We start from the raw sequence: 15,380 nt of genomic DNA, 5'->3' as shown, positions 1-15,380 counted from the left end.
GAGTCAGGTAATTAAGGGCAGCATTTGGGTGGCATCTTCAAAAAATGGGGCACCAGATATAAAAACCAGGGTACCAGCCACCTGCAATGCTCCCTCCAGAAGGTACTTGTGCTCTGAAGCACCACAGAAGAGTGCCCCACATGTCTCTGGAAATAATTAGTCAGCCTTCCTTAGATGCCTGCTTAATTAGAAGCCTGCCTCTCAGGTTGCAGGCATGATGATTAGCTAATAGGTCTCCTTCTCAGAAAGTCCTGTCTCCAGGGTCTGATGCATCTTGCTGTTCCCTGGGGAAATTTGCATTTCTCTGATGACATATGATGTAGAGCGTCTTTCCACAGGCTTATTTGCCACTGAGGCATCAGTTAAGGCTTTGGTTTATTTCTTTAATTTAGGTTATTTGTTTTGTTTATTATTGAGTTTTAAAAGTTCTTTATGTATTTTAGATAATAGCCCTTTATTGGGTATGTCATTTTCAACTATATACTCCATTGTGTGGCTTGTCTTTTCATTCTCTTGAGAGTGTAATTAGCAGAACAGTAATGTTTGATCTTAATGAACTCCAGCTAAACAATTATTTCCTTTACAAGTTGTGCCTATAGTGCTATATCTAAAGTTATCTAGATACCAAGGTCACCTATATTTTCTCCTATGCTTTCCTCTAGGAGTTTTATAATTTTCCATTTTCCATTTAGATTTGTGATTCAATGTGAGTTAATATTCATGAAGGATGAGGTTGTGGGCTTATTGATTTTTTTTTTATTTTGCATGAGGCTGTCTAGTTGTTTCAACATCATTTGTTAAAAAGCTTATATTTTCCCCATTGGATTGCCTTTGTTCCTGTCTCAAATATATATATTTATATATTTCTGTCACAACTATAATGACATTTACTTGCTTATTGGGATCAGGTCAAATGGAGTTATGTACACAGTATACATCAAAATATTCTGTATCAATGTGGGTTTACAGACATATTATGAAAAATTAATATAAAGCACTGACAAATATCAGTTATTATTCATATTTATCCTAAAGTTAGTATGCACATGATTTTAAGCCATATCAGATAATGAATATAAGCAAAAATCCTTGATTTTTATGTATGCAAACTAGTAGACTAGACAATGAGGTTGGATGAATTTAGCAAAACACAGAACTACTTATTTTAAATGATAGCATCTGAAATGGACAGATATGAAGTTATTCTCTAAGCATATGTTGAAGCTTAAGCCTTTTTATGCTTTAATTTCATGCTTTCCTTGATGCATAGTTTATAAAGCAAGCAACCTGGCAAACTGTAATTGTATTAACAGTTCTCAAGTAAGATAAAATCTATACTGAATAAGTACATCACAAAGCCCAGAACTACATGATGGTTTATTTATGTTGAATTTTGGATTATGTTTTCCATATGGATAGTACCTCTATGCCATCTTAACAGTCCCTTTGTTTAAAGAGTGCTCTTGAATGTTTTTGTTCACATATCTTTGTTCACTATACATTTAGAATGTTAGAGTGGTTACATGTATCATTTCCACCAGCTTTTAATTTAGAAAATGTCAAACCTATCAGATCCATCAAGTCTATAAAAAAGTTGAAAAGCTACTACATTCATATATCCTTAGCTAGATTTATTGTTAAAATTCTTTCATGTATGCTATCACTCTACAGTTCTACATTCATGGGCTGTGTGTCCTATCCTCTGTGCAGATGCACACACACACACACTTGTAATTCCTCGAAATACTTGAAAGTACATTGAGAAGATAGAAACACTTCATATCAAAATACCTAAGTATGGATTTCATAAGAATAAACACATTGTATAACAAATTTAATACCATTTCATGACCTAGAAATTAAAAACAATACCATAACGTCAGTTCAGTTCAATTCAGTCACTCAGTCATGTCCAACTCTTTGGGACCCCATAGACTGCAGCATGCCAGGCTTCCATGTGCATCACCAACACCCAGGGCTTACTCAAACTCATGCCCATAGGGTCAGTGATGCCATTCAACCATCTCATCCTCTGCCGTCCCCTTCTCCTCTTGCCCAGCATAAGGGTCTTTGCAAATAAGTCAGTTCTTCACATCAGGAGGCCAAAGTATTGGAGTTTCAGCTTCAGTATTGGTCTTTCCAATGAATATTCAGTATTAATTTCCTTTAGGATGGACTGCTTGGATCTCTTTGCATTCCAAGGGACTCTCAAGAGTCTTCTCCAACACCACAGTTCAAAAGCATCTTTGGCGCTCAGCTTTCTTTATATTCCAACTCTCACATCCATACGTGAATACTGGAAAAATCACAGCTTTGACTAGATGGACTTTTGTTGGCAAAGTAATGTCTCTGCTTTTTATTATGCTCTCTAGATTGGTCATAGCTTTTCTTCCAAGGAGCAAGCATCTTTTAATTTCGTGACTATATTCACCATCTGTGGTGATTTTGGAGACCCCTAAAAGAAAGTCTCTCACTGTTTCCATTGTTTCCCCATCTTTTTGCCATAACGTGATGAGATCAGATGCCATGATCTTAGTTTTCTGAATGTTGAGTTTTAAACCAACTTTTTCACTCTCCTCTTTCACTTTCATCAAGAGGTGTTTTTGTTCTTCTTTGTTTTCTGCCATAAGCGTGGTGTCATCTGCATTTCTGAGATTACTGACATTTCTCCCAGCAATCTTGATTTCAGCCTGGGCTTCATCCAGCCCAACATTTCTCATTATGTTCTCTGCATATAAGTTAAATAAGCAGGGTGACAATATACAGCCTTGACGTACTCCTTTTCCTATTTGGAACCAGTCTGTGGTTCCATGTCCAGTTCTAACTGTTGCTTGTTGACCCGCATGCAGATTTCTCAGGAGGCAGGTCAGGTGGTCTGGTATTCCCATCTCTTGAAGAATTTTCCACAGTTTGTTGTGATCCACACGGTCAAAAGCTTTGGTATAATCAATAAAGCAGAAGTAGATGTTTTTCTCTGGAACTCTCTTGCTTTTCCAATGATGCAACAAGTGTTGGCAATTTGATCTCTGGCTCTTCTGTCTTTTCTAAATCCAGCGTGAACATCTGCAAGTTCACAGTTCATGTACTGTTGAAGCCTGACTTGAAAAATTTTTGAGCATTTGTTAGCGTGTGAGATGACTGCAATTGTACTGATGTTTGAGCATTCTTTGGCATTGCCTTTCTTTGAGATTGGAATGAAGTTTCCAGTCCTGTGGCCACTGCCGAGTTTTCCAAATTTCCTGGCATATTGGGTGCAGCACTTTAATATCATCATCTTTTAGGATTTGAAATAGCTCAACTGGAATTCTATCACATCCACTAGCTTTGTTCATAGTGATGCTTCTTAAGGTCTACTTGACTTCACACTTCAGAATGTCTGGCTCTAGGTGAGTGATCACACCATCGTGGTTATCTGGGTCATGAAGATCTTTTTGTATAGTTCCTCTGTGTATTCTTGTCACCTGCTTTTTAATATCTTCTACTTTGTTACATGTTCCAAATAGGAAAAGGAGTGCGTCAAGGTTGTATATTGTCACCTTGCTTATTTAACTTATATGCAGAGTACATCATGAGGAACGCTGGGCTGGAAGAAGCACAAGCTGGAATCAAGATTGCTGGGAGAAATATCAATAACCTCAGATATGCAGATGACACTACCCTTATGGCAGAAAGTGAAGAGGAACTCAAAAGCCTCTTGATGAAAGTGAAAGAGGAGAGTGAAAAGGTTGGCTTGAAGCTCAACATTCAGAAAACAAAGATCATGGCATCTGGTCCCATCACTTCATGGGAAATAGATGGAAAAACAGTGGAAACAGTGTCAGACTTTGTTTTTTTGGGCTCCAAAATCACTGCGGATGCTGATTGCAGCCATGAAATTAAAAGACGCTTGCTCCTTGGAAGGAAAGTTATGACCAACCTTGACAGTATATTAAAAAGCAGAGACATTACTTTGCCAACCAAGGTCCGTCTAGTCAAGGCAATGGTTTTTCCCGTGGTCATGTATGGATGTGAGAGTTGGACTGTGAAGAAAGCTGATCGCCGAAGAATCGATGCTTTTGAACTGTGGTGTTGGAGAAGACTCTTGAGAGTCCCTTATACTGCAAGGAGATCCAACCAGTCCATTCTAAAGGAGATCAATCCTGGATGTTCATTGGAGGGACTGATGCTAAAGCTGAAACTGCAATACTTTGGCCACCTCATGCGACGAGTTGACTCACTGGAAAAGACTCTGATGCTGGGAAAGGTTGGGGGCGGGAGGAGAAGGGGACGACGGAGAATGAGATGGCTGGATGGCATCACCGACTCTGTGGACATGAGTTTGAGTGTACTCCGGGAGTTGGTGATGGACAGGGAGGCCTGGCGTGCTGTGATTCATGGGGTCGCGGAGAGTCGGACACGACTGAGCGACTGAACTGAACTGAACTTTGTTACATCCATACCATTTTTTTTTCTTTTATAACTGAGATTTTATTGGTTGTTTTGAGAATCACTACACAGACATTTCAATTTGTACACAATTCTTCACATACGTACCAGAAACCTAAAATATTATGTAGTTGTGATTCTTAACACTTATTCCAATGACTTTCCAGCTTAAAATTTGGAGCAAATTTTCCTTAACAGGATATCAAGTACCAATATCTTCAAATATTGATATGGTGTTACATCATAAGTCCCACTGATTCACAATTTAATATCATATACACTACATACCCAAACTGTCAATCATTCACAGCACATTAACCAAGTTACTAGGAAAACTGGACTACCATGACCAAAAATGTTACACTATAGTGCACAAAATTCTGACCAGGAGAGCCAAGATCAAAAAGTGGTTTGCTGTAGGAAATAATTCTACCAAAGCACTATGGAAAGAGAAGTAATTTAAAGTGTTCAAGACATTAAATGCATAACTGACTCCAAACTGCCATTTAGTATGCTTTTGTATTATAGGATACAAAAGCTATCCCCCATCTATGGAATGTTAAGCTGACACCCAAGACAGTCAAAGCCTCCCGTATCCAATATTCCACTATTTTCTGGTTGTACCAAAAAATAAACCATCAAATGATTTCACCTCTTAAAAAAAAAGCATTTACATTTAAAAAATGGGATGAGGTGGGATTCCCTCCTTTTTAAAAATGTTTCTAGAGCTACTAAAAAATTACATTTACAAAATAGTTGATAAAAATATTCCTCTGGATTGTACAAGAAGGGAAACAGGGACGACTGACAGGACTGGGTGTGTGGTTCTTAATCAGACTTGACTTCTTTCTCTTCTGCTTCATCAGAGGCTGTGCTCTTCTCGTTTTTATTCTCTCCCTTTTCTCTGCAGGTAAGTCTTCTTTAGTCTCTTGGTTGGCCACTTCCTCCTGTTTTCCCTTTGATCCTCTTTTCCCTTTTGTTTGCACTTTTTTTTCTGAAGGTTTATCCTTTCCCGCCGCCTTTTTTGGCTTCTTTTCCACTTTTGCAGGAGCCGGTTTAGCTGACAACCTCTCTGATCTCCTCTTGGGCTCCTCCTTCGCCGCCCCCTCGGCGGAGCTGACCTTCTTCCTGGGCATCGGGCGGCTGGGCAGGCAAGAGCCGGGTGCCTCAGGGCCGTGGCGCGCCGAGAGCCTTCGTGAAGCTGAGTAGCCTGACCGCTGCCATCCATACCATTTCTGTCCTTTATTGTGCCATTCTTTACATGAAAAGTTCCCTTGATATCTCTAATTTTCTTGAAGAGATCTCTAGTCTTTCCCATTCTATTGTTTTCCTATATTTCTTTGCACTGATCACTGAGGAAGGCTTTCTTATCTCTCCTTGCCATTCTTCGGAACTCTGCAATCAAATGGGTATATCTTTCCTTTTCTCCTTTGCCTTTCACATCTTTTCTTTTCTCAGGTATTTGTAAGGCCTCCTAGGGCAACCTTTTTGCATTTCTTTTTTATGGGGATGGTCTTGATCACAGCCACCTGTACAATATTCCAAACCTCTGTCCATAATTCTTCAGGCACTCTATGAGATCTAATCCCTTGAATCTCTTTGTTACTTTCACTGTATAATCATAAGGGATTTGATTTAGGTCATACCTGAACTGTCTAGTAGTTTTCCCTACTTTTTTCAATTTAAGTCTGTATTTGGCAGTAAGGAATTCATGATGGGAGCCACAGTCAGCTCCCAGTCTTGTTTTTTTTTTTTTTTTTTTCCCTGACTGTACAGAGCTTCTCCATTTTTGGCTGCAAATAATATAATCAATCTGATTTCAGTGTTGGCCATCTGGTGATGTCCATATATTGAGTTTTCTCTTGTGTTGTTTGAAGAGGGTGTTTGCTATGGCCAGTGCATTCTCTTGGCAAAACTCTGTTTGCCTTTGACCCACCTCATTTGTATTCCAAGGCCAAATTTGCCTGTTACTCCAGGTATCTCTTGATTTTCTACTTTTGCATTCCAGTCCCCTATAATGAAAAGGACATCTTTTTTAGGTGTTAGTTTTAGAAGATCTTGTTGGTCTTTGTAGAACTATTCAACCTCAGCCTCTTCAGCATGTTGTTTTTGCTGGGTGTTGTTTTTACTCTGTCTCTTCATTGCTTCCGAAGTTATTTTTCCACAGATCTCCAGTAGCATATTGCGCACCTACTGACCTGGGGAGTTCATCTTTCAGTGTCCTATGCTTTTGCCTTTTCATACTGTTCATGGAGTTCTCAAGGCAAGAATACTGAAGTGGTTTGCCATTCCCTTCTTCAGTGGACCACGTTTGGTCAGAACTCTCCACCATGACCCGTCTGTTTTGGGTGGACCTACATGGCATGACTCATAGTTTCATTGAGTTAGACGAGGCTGTGGTCCATGTGATCTGAATGGTTAGTTTTCTGTGATTGTGGTTCTCATTCTGTCCGCCCTCTGATGGAGAAGGATAAGAGGCTTATAGAAGCTACCTGATGGGAGAGACTGACTGAGGGTAAAACAGGATCTTGTTCTCATGGGCATGGCCATGCTCAGTAAATCTTTAATCCAATTTTCTGTTGATGGACAGGGCTGTGTTCTCTCCCTGTTTTTTGACCTGAGGCCAAACTCAGGTGATGAAAGGTAAGGAAAATAATGGTGACCCATGCAAGTTATGCAGCTCTCAGTGTCCCTGACCCTGCAGCAGGCCACCGCTGACCCACACCTTTTGAGAGAGCCTTCTGGACCCTCATGGGCAAGTCTGTGTCAATCTCTTGTTGAGTCACTGCTCCTTTCTCCTGGGTCCTGGTGTGCCCAAAGTTTTGTTTGTGCCCTCTAAAATTCTGTTTCCCCAGTCCTGTGTAAATTCTGGTGGTTCTATGGTGGGATTAATGGTGACTTCCTCCAAGAAGACTTATGCCATTCCCAAGTCTACTGCACCCAGAGCCCCTGCCCCTCCAGCAGTCCGCTGCTGACCCATACCTCCACAGGTGACACTCAAACACAGACCCCACAGCAGGTCACTGTCAACCCATGCATCCACCAGAGACTCTTGGACACTCACAGACTTTCCTGAGGAATGAGGTGAGTGTGGTGCTGGCCACACAGTGGAACAGAGAACCTGGACATGTCTCAGAGAATTTCTGACCTTTGAAGAATATTTTGGATTATAGCTGTTAAAAATGATAACCAGCATAATGAACACTCATTCTCCTGCTCTAGAAGTGTGATTTATATTTGACTCCAAGATTGCGGAGTAGATGGTGTGCGCTTCTCTTCTCCTGGGAGAAACTCTAAAGTTACAACTCACTGCTGAACAACCATAGACAGGAAAATGTGGGATCCCACTAACAAAAGATACCCTACGTCCAAAGCCAAAGAAGAAGCCTCAGCAAGATGGTTCAGTTCAGTTCAGTTCAGTCGCTCAGTCGTGTCCGACTCTCCGCGACCCCATGAATCACAGCACGCCAGGCCTCCCTGTCCATCACCAACTCCCGGAGTTGGTAGGAGGGGCAAAATTGTGTTTAGAAATAAACCCTACATTCATAACATCACTTCAGTTTATAGTCACATTTCCCTAACTTCCCTAAATATATTTTACTCTGTTATTATCATTTTAATCTAGGATTGAGTCAAGTTCACCATTACATTTGTTTTGTCTGTTTGGAAACTTTTAACCTAGAACCACTTTTGTTGTTGTTGTGTTGCTGTTTAATTACTAGGTTGTGTCTGATTCTTTTGTGACCCCATGAACTGTGGCCCACCAGGTTCCTCTCCGTGGGATTTCTCAGGCAAGAATACTGGAGTGGGTTGCCATTTCCTTCTTAAGGGGATCTTCTCGACCGGGGTTCCAACCACATCTCCTGAATTGGCAAGTGGATAATTTACCACTGAGCTACCAAGGAAGTCCAGAGTCACTTTCTTCCAAAATTTCTTTCTTGTTTTGTTTTTCTTCTTTGTGACATTAACTTTGTTGAAGCAGCCAGGACAATTCACCATAGAAAAAGTCACAATATGACTTTGTTTAATTGCTTTCTTATGGTGTTGTATAGCAAAGCTATGTTCCCTTCACATTGCCAGTAAATGGAAATCTAGGTCTAAAAGTTAAACATTTACTGAATGTATAGGTGGTTCAGTTCAGTTCAGTTCAGTCGCTCAGTCGTGTCCGACTCTTTGAGACCCCATGAATCACAGCACGCCAGGCCTCCCTGTCCATCACCAACTCCCGGAGTTCACTCAAACTCATGTCCATTGACTCGGTGATGCCATCCAGCCATCTCATTCTCTGTCCTCCTCTTCTCCTCCCACCCCCAATCCTTCCCAGCATCAGAGTCTTTTCCAGTGGTACCTTGTCTCAATCAGATTCCACAATATGTTACATTTTCTCTTTTTGCCATAGTGAGTTTGATAAACTGTTTGGAAGTTGATTAGCATATGCCACCATTGTAAAAGTGCATATTTTCCCTTTGGAATTAGCCTGACACATTATTTTCATTTTGATAGTCAAAAATGTTTTTCATAAGTTTAACAAATTTCAAAATTTATGTGACCTAATATTTTAGACAGTGTTGAAATGTTTCAAAATGTTTAATTAATTGCTTGAATTTTTTCATAGGGTGCTAAGTTTAGACATTATAAGTCTTGTGAGGGTTTTTCTGGATAGGATCAGTATTTGAATTGGTGGGCTAAGAAAAATAAATTTATCTCACCATTATGTGTAAGCATTATCCAGTAAGAAGAGGGGTTGAATAGAACAAACAGCTAAATTTGCCTTCTTTTTCTACCTCAGTGCTGAGCTGGGACATAACATCTCAGACAGGAATTTACACTATTGGTTTTCCAGTTCTCAGGTCTTTGGACATGTTTTTTGGGTCTCCAGCTTACAAAGAACAGATGATGGGACTTCTCAGTTTCCATAATCACCTGAGCCAATTCTTTATAATAAATGTGTGTGTGTGTGTGTGTGTAATTGGTTCTGTTTCTCTAGAGAACACTCAATAATAGGGGCTTTAAACACGTTTTTTGTTTGATTTAAACCTTGTACTAGCAAATTTAGGGCATTTAATGTTTGTCATGAATTTTTCACTAATATGAAATAAATGGTACTTTTGTCACTTTTTTCTTACATAAACTTTCTTTTTTTTTTTTTTGCTTTCAGGTGTTCTTCCTCAATTTAAATATATCCTTTATTTAATGTCTATGAGTTTTTAATACCCAATGGTCCACTACAAGATTCAGTTTGGGAAAAAGAATGTCCTTTCTTTCTTTTGTTCCTTCTTTCTTTCATTGCTCCCTTTTTCCATTCTTTCTTTCTTTCTCTCTCTTTCTTTTTACCTGCTTTCTTATCTTCCTTTCATTCTTTCTCTAAACTTATGAGAATAATATTTGAGAAAAGGAGTAAAAAAGGAAAATTTGCACAGCACAGATGCATTTTTATAATAATGGAGTTTAGGAAGGGTTGTTTATAAAAAGTTGAGGATATACAAATTTATTTCCTTAAATATAGTTTAAAATATGGTTTTGAAGGAATCTTCTTGTGACCTTAAATATATGTATACTTCAGTATATATAGTTAAAGGACAATCACAGAGATAATAGGTCATAGTTTATAAGTTCCTCATATCATCCAAATCCTTACAATATTTTATTTACAAACCTCATAACAGCCCCAAGAAGAAAGCTACATATTCTAATATAGCACCGGATGTTTGCATATACATGAATTTTATGTGGCTCTGCAGAAAATTAACTAGGTCAAGTGGCACCAGATTCTCCATATTTCCAGTATTTGAAGATGTCACTGACATAAATTGTAGCCAATATTTTTTGACTAATTTTCCTAAAAAATGCTTAGAATTTTATACAGTTGTGAAAAGGGGCATTATCATGGATAGTTTAAATATATAATCTATGAGTATGATGTTTTAATGAGGATCTAGGACACTATTTGCTTATTCAGAACATATATCATGACTCTTAAGTGGTTAACCTCTTTAGTTGATTGTGAGGTGGAATTATTTTATGCATCAATATAGGTGCTCATTTATTTCTCATCTTTAATAATTCTAGTATATGCTCTTTAAAGAAGTTTAGTCTTATTTTATTTATTTTTAAAATATTCCTACTGCTGAACAGACCATCTGGAAAATAATTTGCATATTTAAGAAGTAGCTCCTGCAGTAAATAAATTATGTATCTTGAGAAAGTTACCCATGCTACATCTGCACAGTCAATTTTTGTATGTGTATAAGTTCAGTTCAGTTCAGTTCAGTCGCTCAGTCGTGTCCGACTCTCCGCGACCCCATGAATCACAGCACGCCAGGCCTCCCTGTCCATCACCAACTCCCGGAGTTCACTCAAACTCATGTCCACAGAGTCCGTGATGCCATCCAGCCATCTCATTCTCCGTCGTCCCCTTCTCCTCCCGCCCCCAACCTTTCCCAGCATCAGAGTCTTTTCCAGTGAGTCAACTCGTCGCATGAGGTGGCCAAAGTATTGCAGTTTCAGCTTTAGCATCAGTCCCTCCAATGAACATCCAGGATTGATCTCCTCCAGAATGGACTGGTTGGATCTCCTTGCAGTATAAGGGACTATAAGTTAAGAAAAGGTAAACTGGAAAGATGTCATTTGAATTCAGATCAAAACTCCATTATAAATATATGAACTTCCCAAACTAATTTTAAGATTTCTTTTGATTTTTTTTTAAGAGTGCTTAAATGCTCATATGCAAATTTTCTCTGATTGTCTTCATCCTAGCCATAGACTGTAGAGTATGTTAAAATAACAGAGACAGAGCATTCTCAGCAGAAGCTCCAAAGGTAGTAAAGCATCAGTACCAAAAGCACTGAATCAGGTAAAACGTTTTGGAAGTTCAGAAAAGGCAGAGAAATTCAACCAAGTCTCATCACGTTGACCTTCCTCTTGAAATCATACAAAAAGGACCTGCTCACTACAGAAACATCCTGGAGTTAGAGGCAAAAAAGGATATCTTTTTGGGTGCTATTTTCATGTTAAAAGAGCTCCTTTGTTAAAAAACAACAGGATCAGCAATAAATAATCTAATGAATGACTATGTGACAGAACCAAAGAAAGTTACACATAGAAATTTAAGATAGTAACAAGTCATTATTGTTTCAACATGTTATAAGAGATACATGTATAACTAAAAAACAAACAGAAAAAGCAAAAATACCTCCCTGCCTGATGTAAAGTTGAGTAAGTCATATAGATTGTTTCTAGACAGGACTATTTGAACAATAAAATAGTACTACATATAGTTAACTTCAAAATGATGAGGAATTTTTTTTCCAGAAATTCAGTTTTAGGGATTCATAAATAGTTTGCAATGTTTTTATTTGTATGATATGTTATTATAGTTATTCATGTATATTGCACATAAAGGAACACTAAATTGAGAGCTAGTATATTTGGATTCTTACCCAGCTATTGTTAATAGTTGACTATTATATTGAATTTGTCACTTAGCCAATTTGAGTGCCCATTCCTTCATGGGTAAAACTAACAACCTAAATTTATAAGACACCTAATACAGTCTACGAATTCTGCAATTGCTAGAAACTTAATGATGAATTTAAAAGAGTTGTTAACATTTAAAAACTCAGAGGAATTTATGTGTGTGTGTGTGTGTGTGTGTGTGTGTGTGTGTGTGTGTTGTGAATGTGTGCAGTGTGTGTATGAGAGAGAGAGGGCACAACTCAGACAATAAAACACCATGTGAGCTGTGCATTGAAGGGTTAGTTATTGAAAAGAAGAAAGTAAACTACAATTTAAAAAATGAGATATGGTAGAATTAGAATGTAGACTTGTTGGAAAATCATGTACTTGGACTAAATTTCTATGATTCATCATTTTTACAAAATGTGTGATTCCCTTCAGTTTCATGGTTAAAAGAGTTCTAAATAACAATAGTTACTGAGTTCATTCTGTTGGTTGAGCATGTATCAAGTAACTCATAATGTGAATAAAATTTGTAGCTTAGAATGATTATAATGAAATATTCTCAAATACAATAATGAATACGAAAGATTAAGTGATGAAAAAGAAACACATGGTATAGGATGTTTATTTTCATTTAAAAAGACTATCATACTAGTTAGGATTCCCAACAACAGTGTAATGGGTTCCCTTCTCTCCACACCCTCTCCAGCATTTATTGCATGTAGACTTTTGAATAGCAGCCATTCTGACTGGTGTGAAATTGTATCTCATTGTGGTTTTGATTTGCATTTCTCTGATTATGAGGGATGTTGAGCATTTTCTCGTGCGTTTGTTAGCCATCTGTATGTCTTCTTTGGAGAAATGTCTGTTTAGTTCTTTGGCCCATTTTTTGATTGGGTTGTTTATTTTTCTGGAATTGAGCTGAAGGCGCTGCTTGTATATTTTGGAGATTAATTCTTTGTCAGTTGTTTCATTTGCTATTATTTTCTCCCATTCTGAAGACTGTCTTTTCACCTTACTTACAGTTTCCTTTGCTGTGCAGAAGCTTTTAATTTTAATTAGGTACCATTTGTTTATTTTTGCTTTTATTTCCAATATTCTAGGAGGTGGATCATGGAGGATCCTGCTGTGATTTATGTCAGAGAGTGTTTTGCCTATGTTAGATGTCCAACTGCAGATGAATGGATAAGAAAGCTTTGGTACATATATACAATGGAGTATTACTCAGCCATTAAAAAGAATGCATTTGAATCAGTTCTAATGAGGTGGATGAAACTGGAGCCTATTATACAGAGTCAAGTAAGCCAGAAAGAAAAACATCAATACAGTATACTAACGCATATATATGAAATTTAGAAAGATGATAATGATAAACCTGTATATGAGACAGCAAAAGAGACACGGATGTATAGAACAGTCTTTTGGACTCTGTGAGAGAGGACGAGGGTGGGATGATTTAGGAGAATGGCATTGAAACATGTATATTATCATATGTGAAACAAATCACCAGTCCAGGTTCGACTCATGATACAGGATGCTCGGGGCTAGTGCACAGGGATGACCCAGAGGGAGGATAAGGGGACGAGGGAGGTGGGAGGGTGGTTCAGGAAGGGGAACTCATGTACACCCAGGGCGGATTCATGTCAATGTATGGCAAAACCAACCAATATAATAAAAAAAAAAAAAAGAAGAAGAAAGAAAGAAAAAAAAAAAAAACAAGGTGAGAAAAAAAAATTCCTCTAGCCAAAAAAAAAAAAAAAGACTACCATAGTGTTTTGACTGTTTTATAAAAATATATACTTTTAAAAATGTAAAAAATAAAATTCCTTCTCTTTTTACAAACTTTATATTCCTGACTGCTGATCTAGAAAAATAAAATAAGAAGGCATAGAGATACAGTGATTGCTTTGGTGTCATAAAATGCTTAAGGAGAATGATGGAGCATAAATCACTTCTAGAATTAGTTCAAAGCAAATGCTGCTCTTTTCTTTTCCTCCTTGGCTCCCAACAAAGCCTACATTTCTTGGGGACAAAATTTTGCAGTTACAAAACCAGAAAAGATATGAATGCAAATATTATTTTTCTACTGTAGCTGTCTGAAGTGACTTCATTTCCCAGAACAAGAAGGGGAAAACTATACCTAAAAGCAATATTTCAATCTTACCATGACAGTTACTACCCTCTCAATCTTACCATGACAGTTACTACCCTCTCAATTTTTCAAAGTGCACAATATAAAAAGTTTTTTTTGTTGTTGTTGAATAGCTTTATCATTGCAATAGATGACTAAAGACACCAAAGTATTTGGGATTCATTTGGGATTGATTTGGCCAACAGTGAGGAATCCATTTATAGAGATTAGATTAGTGCCATGTTATATAATGATGAAACACTTGGTAAACCTACTGACCAAGAGTCTTTGACAGGCAGAAAGTATAGTTAATGAATGTATGGATCTCACCAAAGAAATTTCTAGAAGAAAGTTACTGGAAGGACTTGTGTTTTGTTAACTGCATTCATGAAGGCAGGTGTTTCCAATCCCCATACCAGCCCATGACCTGTTAAGAATCAGACCATACAACAGGAGGTGGGTAGGGAATACAATAAATGTAGTGTGCTTGAATCATCCCAATAAAACCAACCCTCTCCCCAGAACTCGGAAATGAGTCCTCAGTGTCAAAAATGTTGGGGACCCCTGGGATAAGATACTTCAAGGAGTAGGTGAGGTCAGAAAAACAAATTATCCCAGTTAAATTTGTGAAGAAAGAAGGAAATAATACAGAAATTTCAGGATTTGAACTGATAGGAAAGGAAACAATTGCCTTTTACCAGTTAAATATAAAATTCAGATATACTTTGAGTCTTGAGACATCATAAGATATTTGTTAAGAATCCTGATTGGACAAATGGCCCGAGCAAATACTTTTAGTTGGGCCAAATAATTTCATGAAAAAGGACAAGGTTGAAGTCCATAGATGACTGATAATCTCAAAGTACTTGTCACTGAATTTATAAATAGCAAAATAATTGTTGAATAAAGTTGTTATGATTATATGGACTGATTGGATTCGATTGTTTACTTCTTCCCCCCTTTGGGGTGGAAATATGAATTAAAAAAGACCATGGAAATTCAACATATTAAATGCTTTTTTTTTAACTTTTTATGGACAGGAAGCAGTCTAAACACTCTGGTGAAAAGAAAAGCATAATTCCCAGTTCTATCATAAAAGATGGTCAAGGTTGATAATGGGATAGGAAGGTTGTCCCAAAGGAGGATCCATGAATGATGCTGAAAACTCAGTCTCTGTGAAATGGTGCCATATCAAACCAGAGACAGAATTTTGGGTGAAGTAGAAAGAATAGCTTAATTACTTTGCCAGGCACAGGGAGCTGCGGTGGGCTCATGCTTCAAAAACTGTGTCCACCCTGAGGGGATTCAGTTCAGTTCAGTTCAGTTGAGTCGCTCAGTTGTGTCCGACTCTTTGTGACCCCATGAA

General features: G+C 38.0%; 1 protein-coding gene and 1 pseudogene across 2 annotated transcripts in view; both read right to left on the bottom strand.

Moving 5' to 3' along the window:
* The window catches only part of KLHL1 (kelch like family member 1), a 525,596-nt gene that overhangs the window by 400,212 nt on the left and 110,004 nt on the right, over positions 1-15,380 (bottom strand). The gene's annotated exons all lie outside the window — the stretch shown is intronic.
* On the bottom strand, positions 5,254-5,561 carry LOC129556414 (non-histone chromosomal protein HMG-14 pseudogene; annotated as a pseudogene).

The sequence above is a fragment of the Moschus berezovskii genome, chromosome 13 (genome assembly GCF_049115385.1).
Source record: "Moschus berezovskii isolate FMDL1 chromosome 13, NW_MosBer_1.0, whole genome shotgun sequence".
NCBI lineage: Eukaryota > Metazoa > Chordata > Mammalia > Artiodactyla > Moschidae > Moschus > Moschus berezovskii.
Note: the sequence above shows the minus strand (reverse complement) of the source record. Positions and strands in the feature narration are given on the sequence as shown.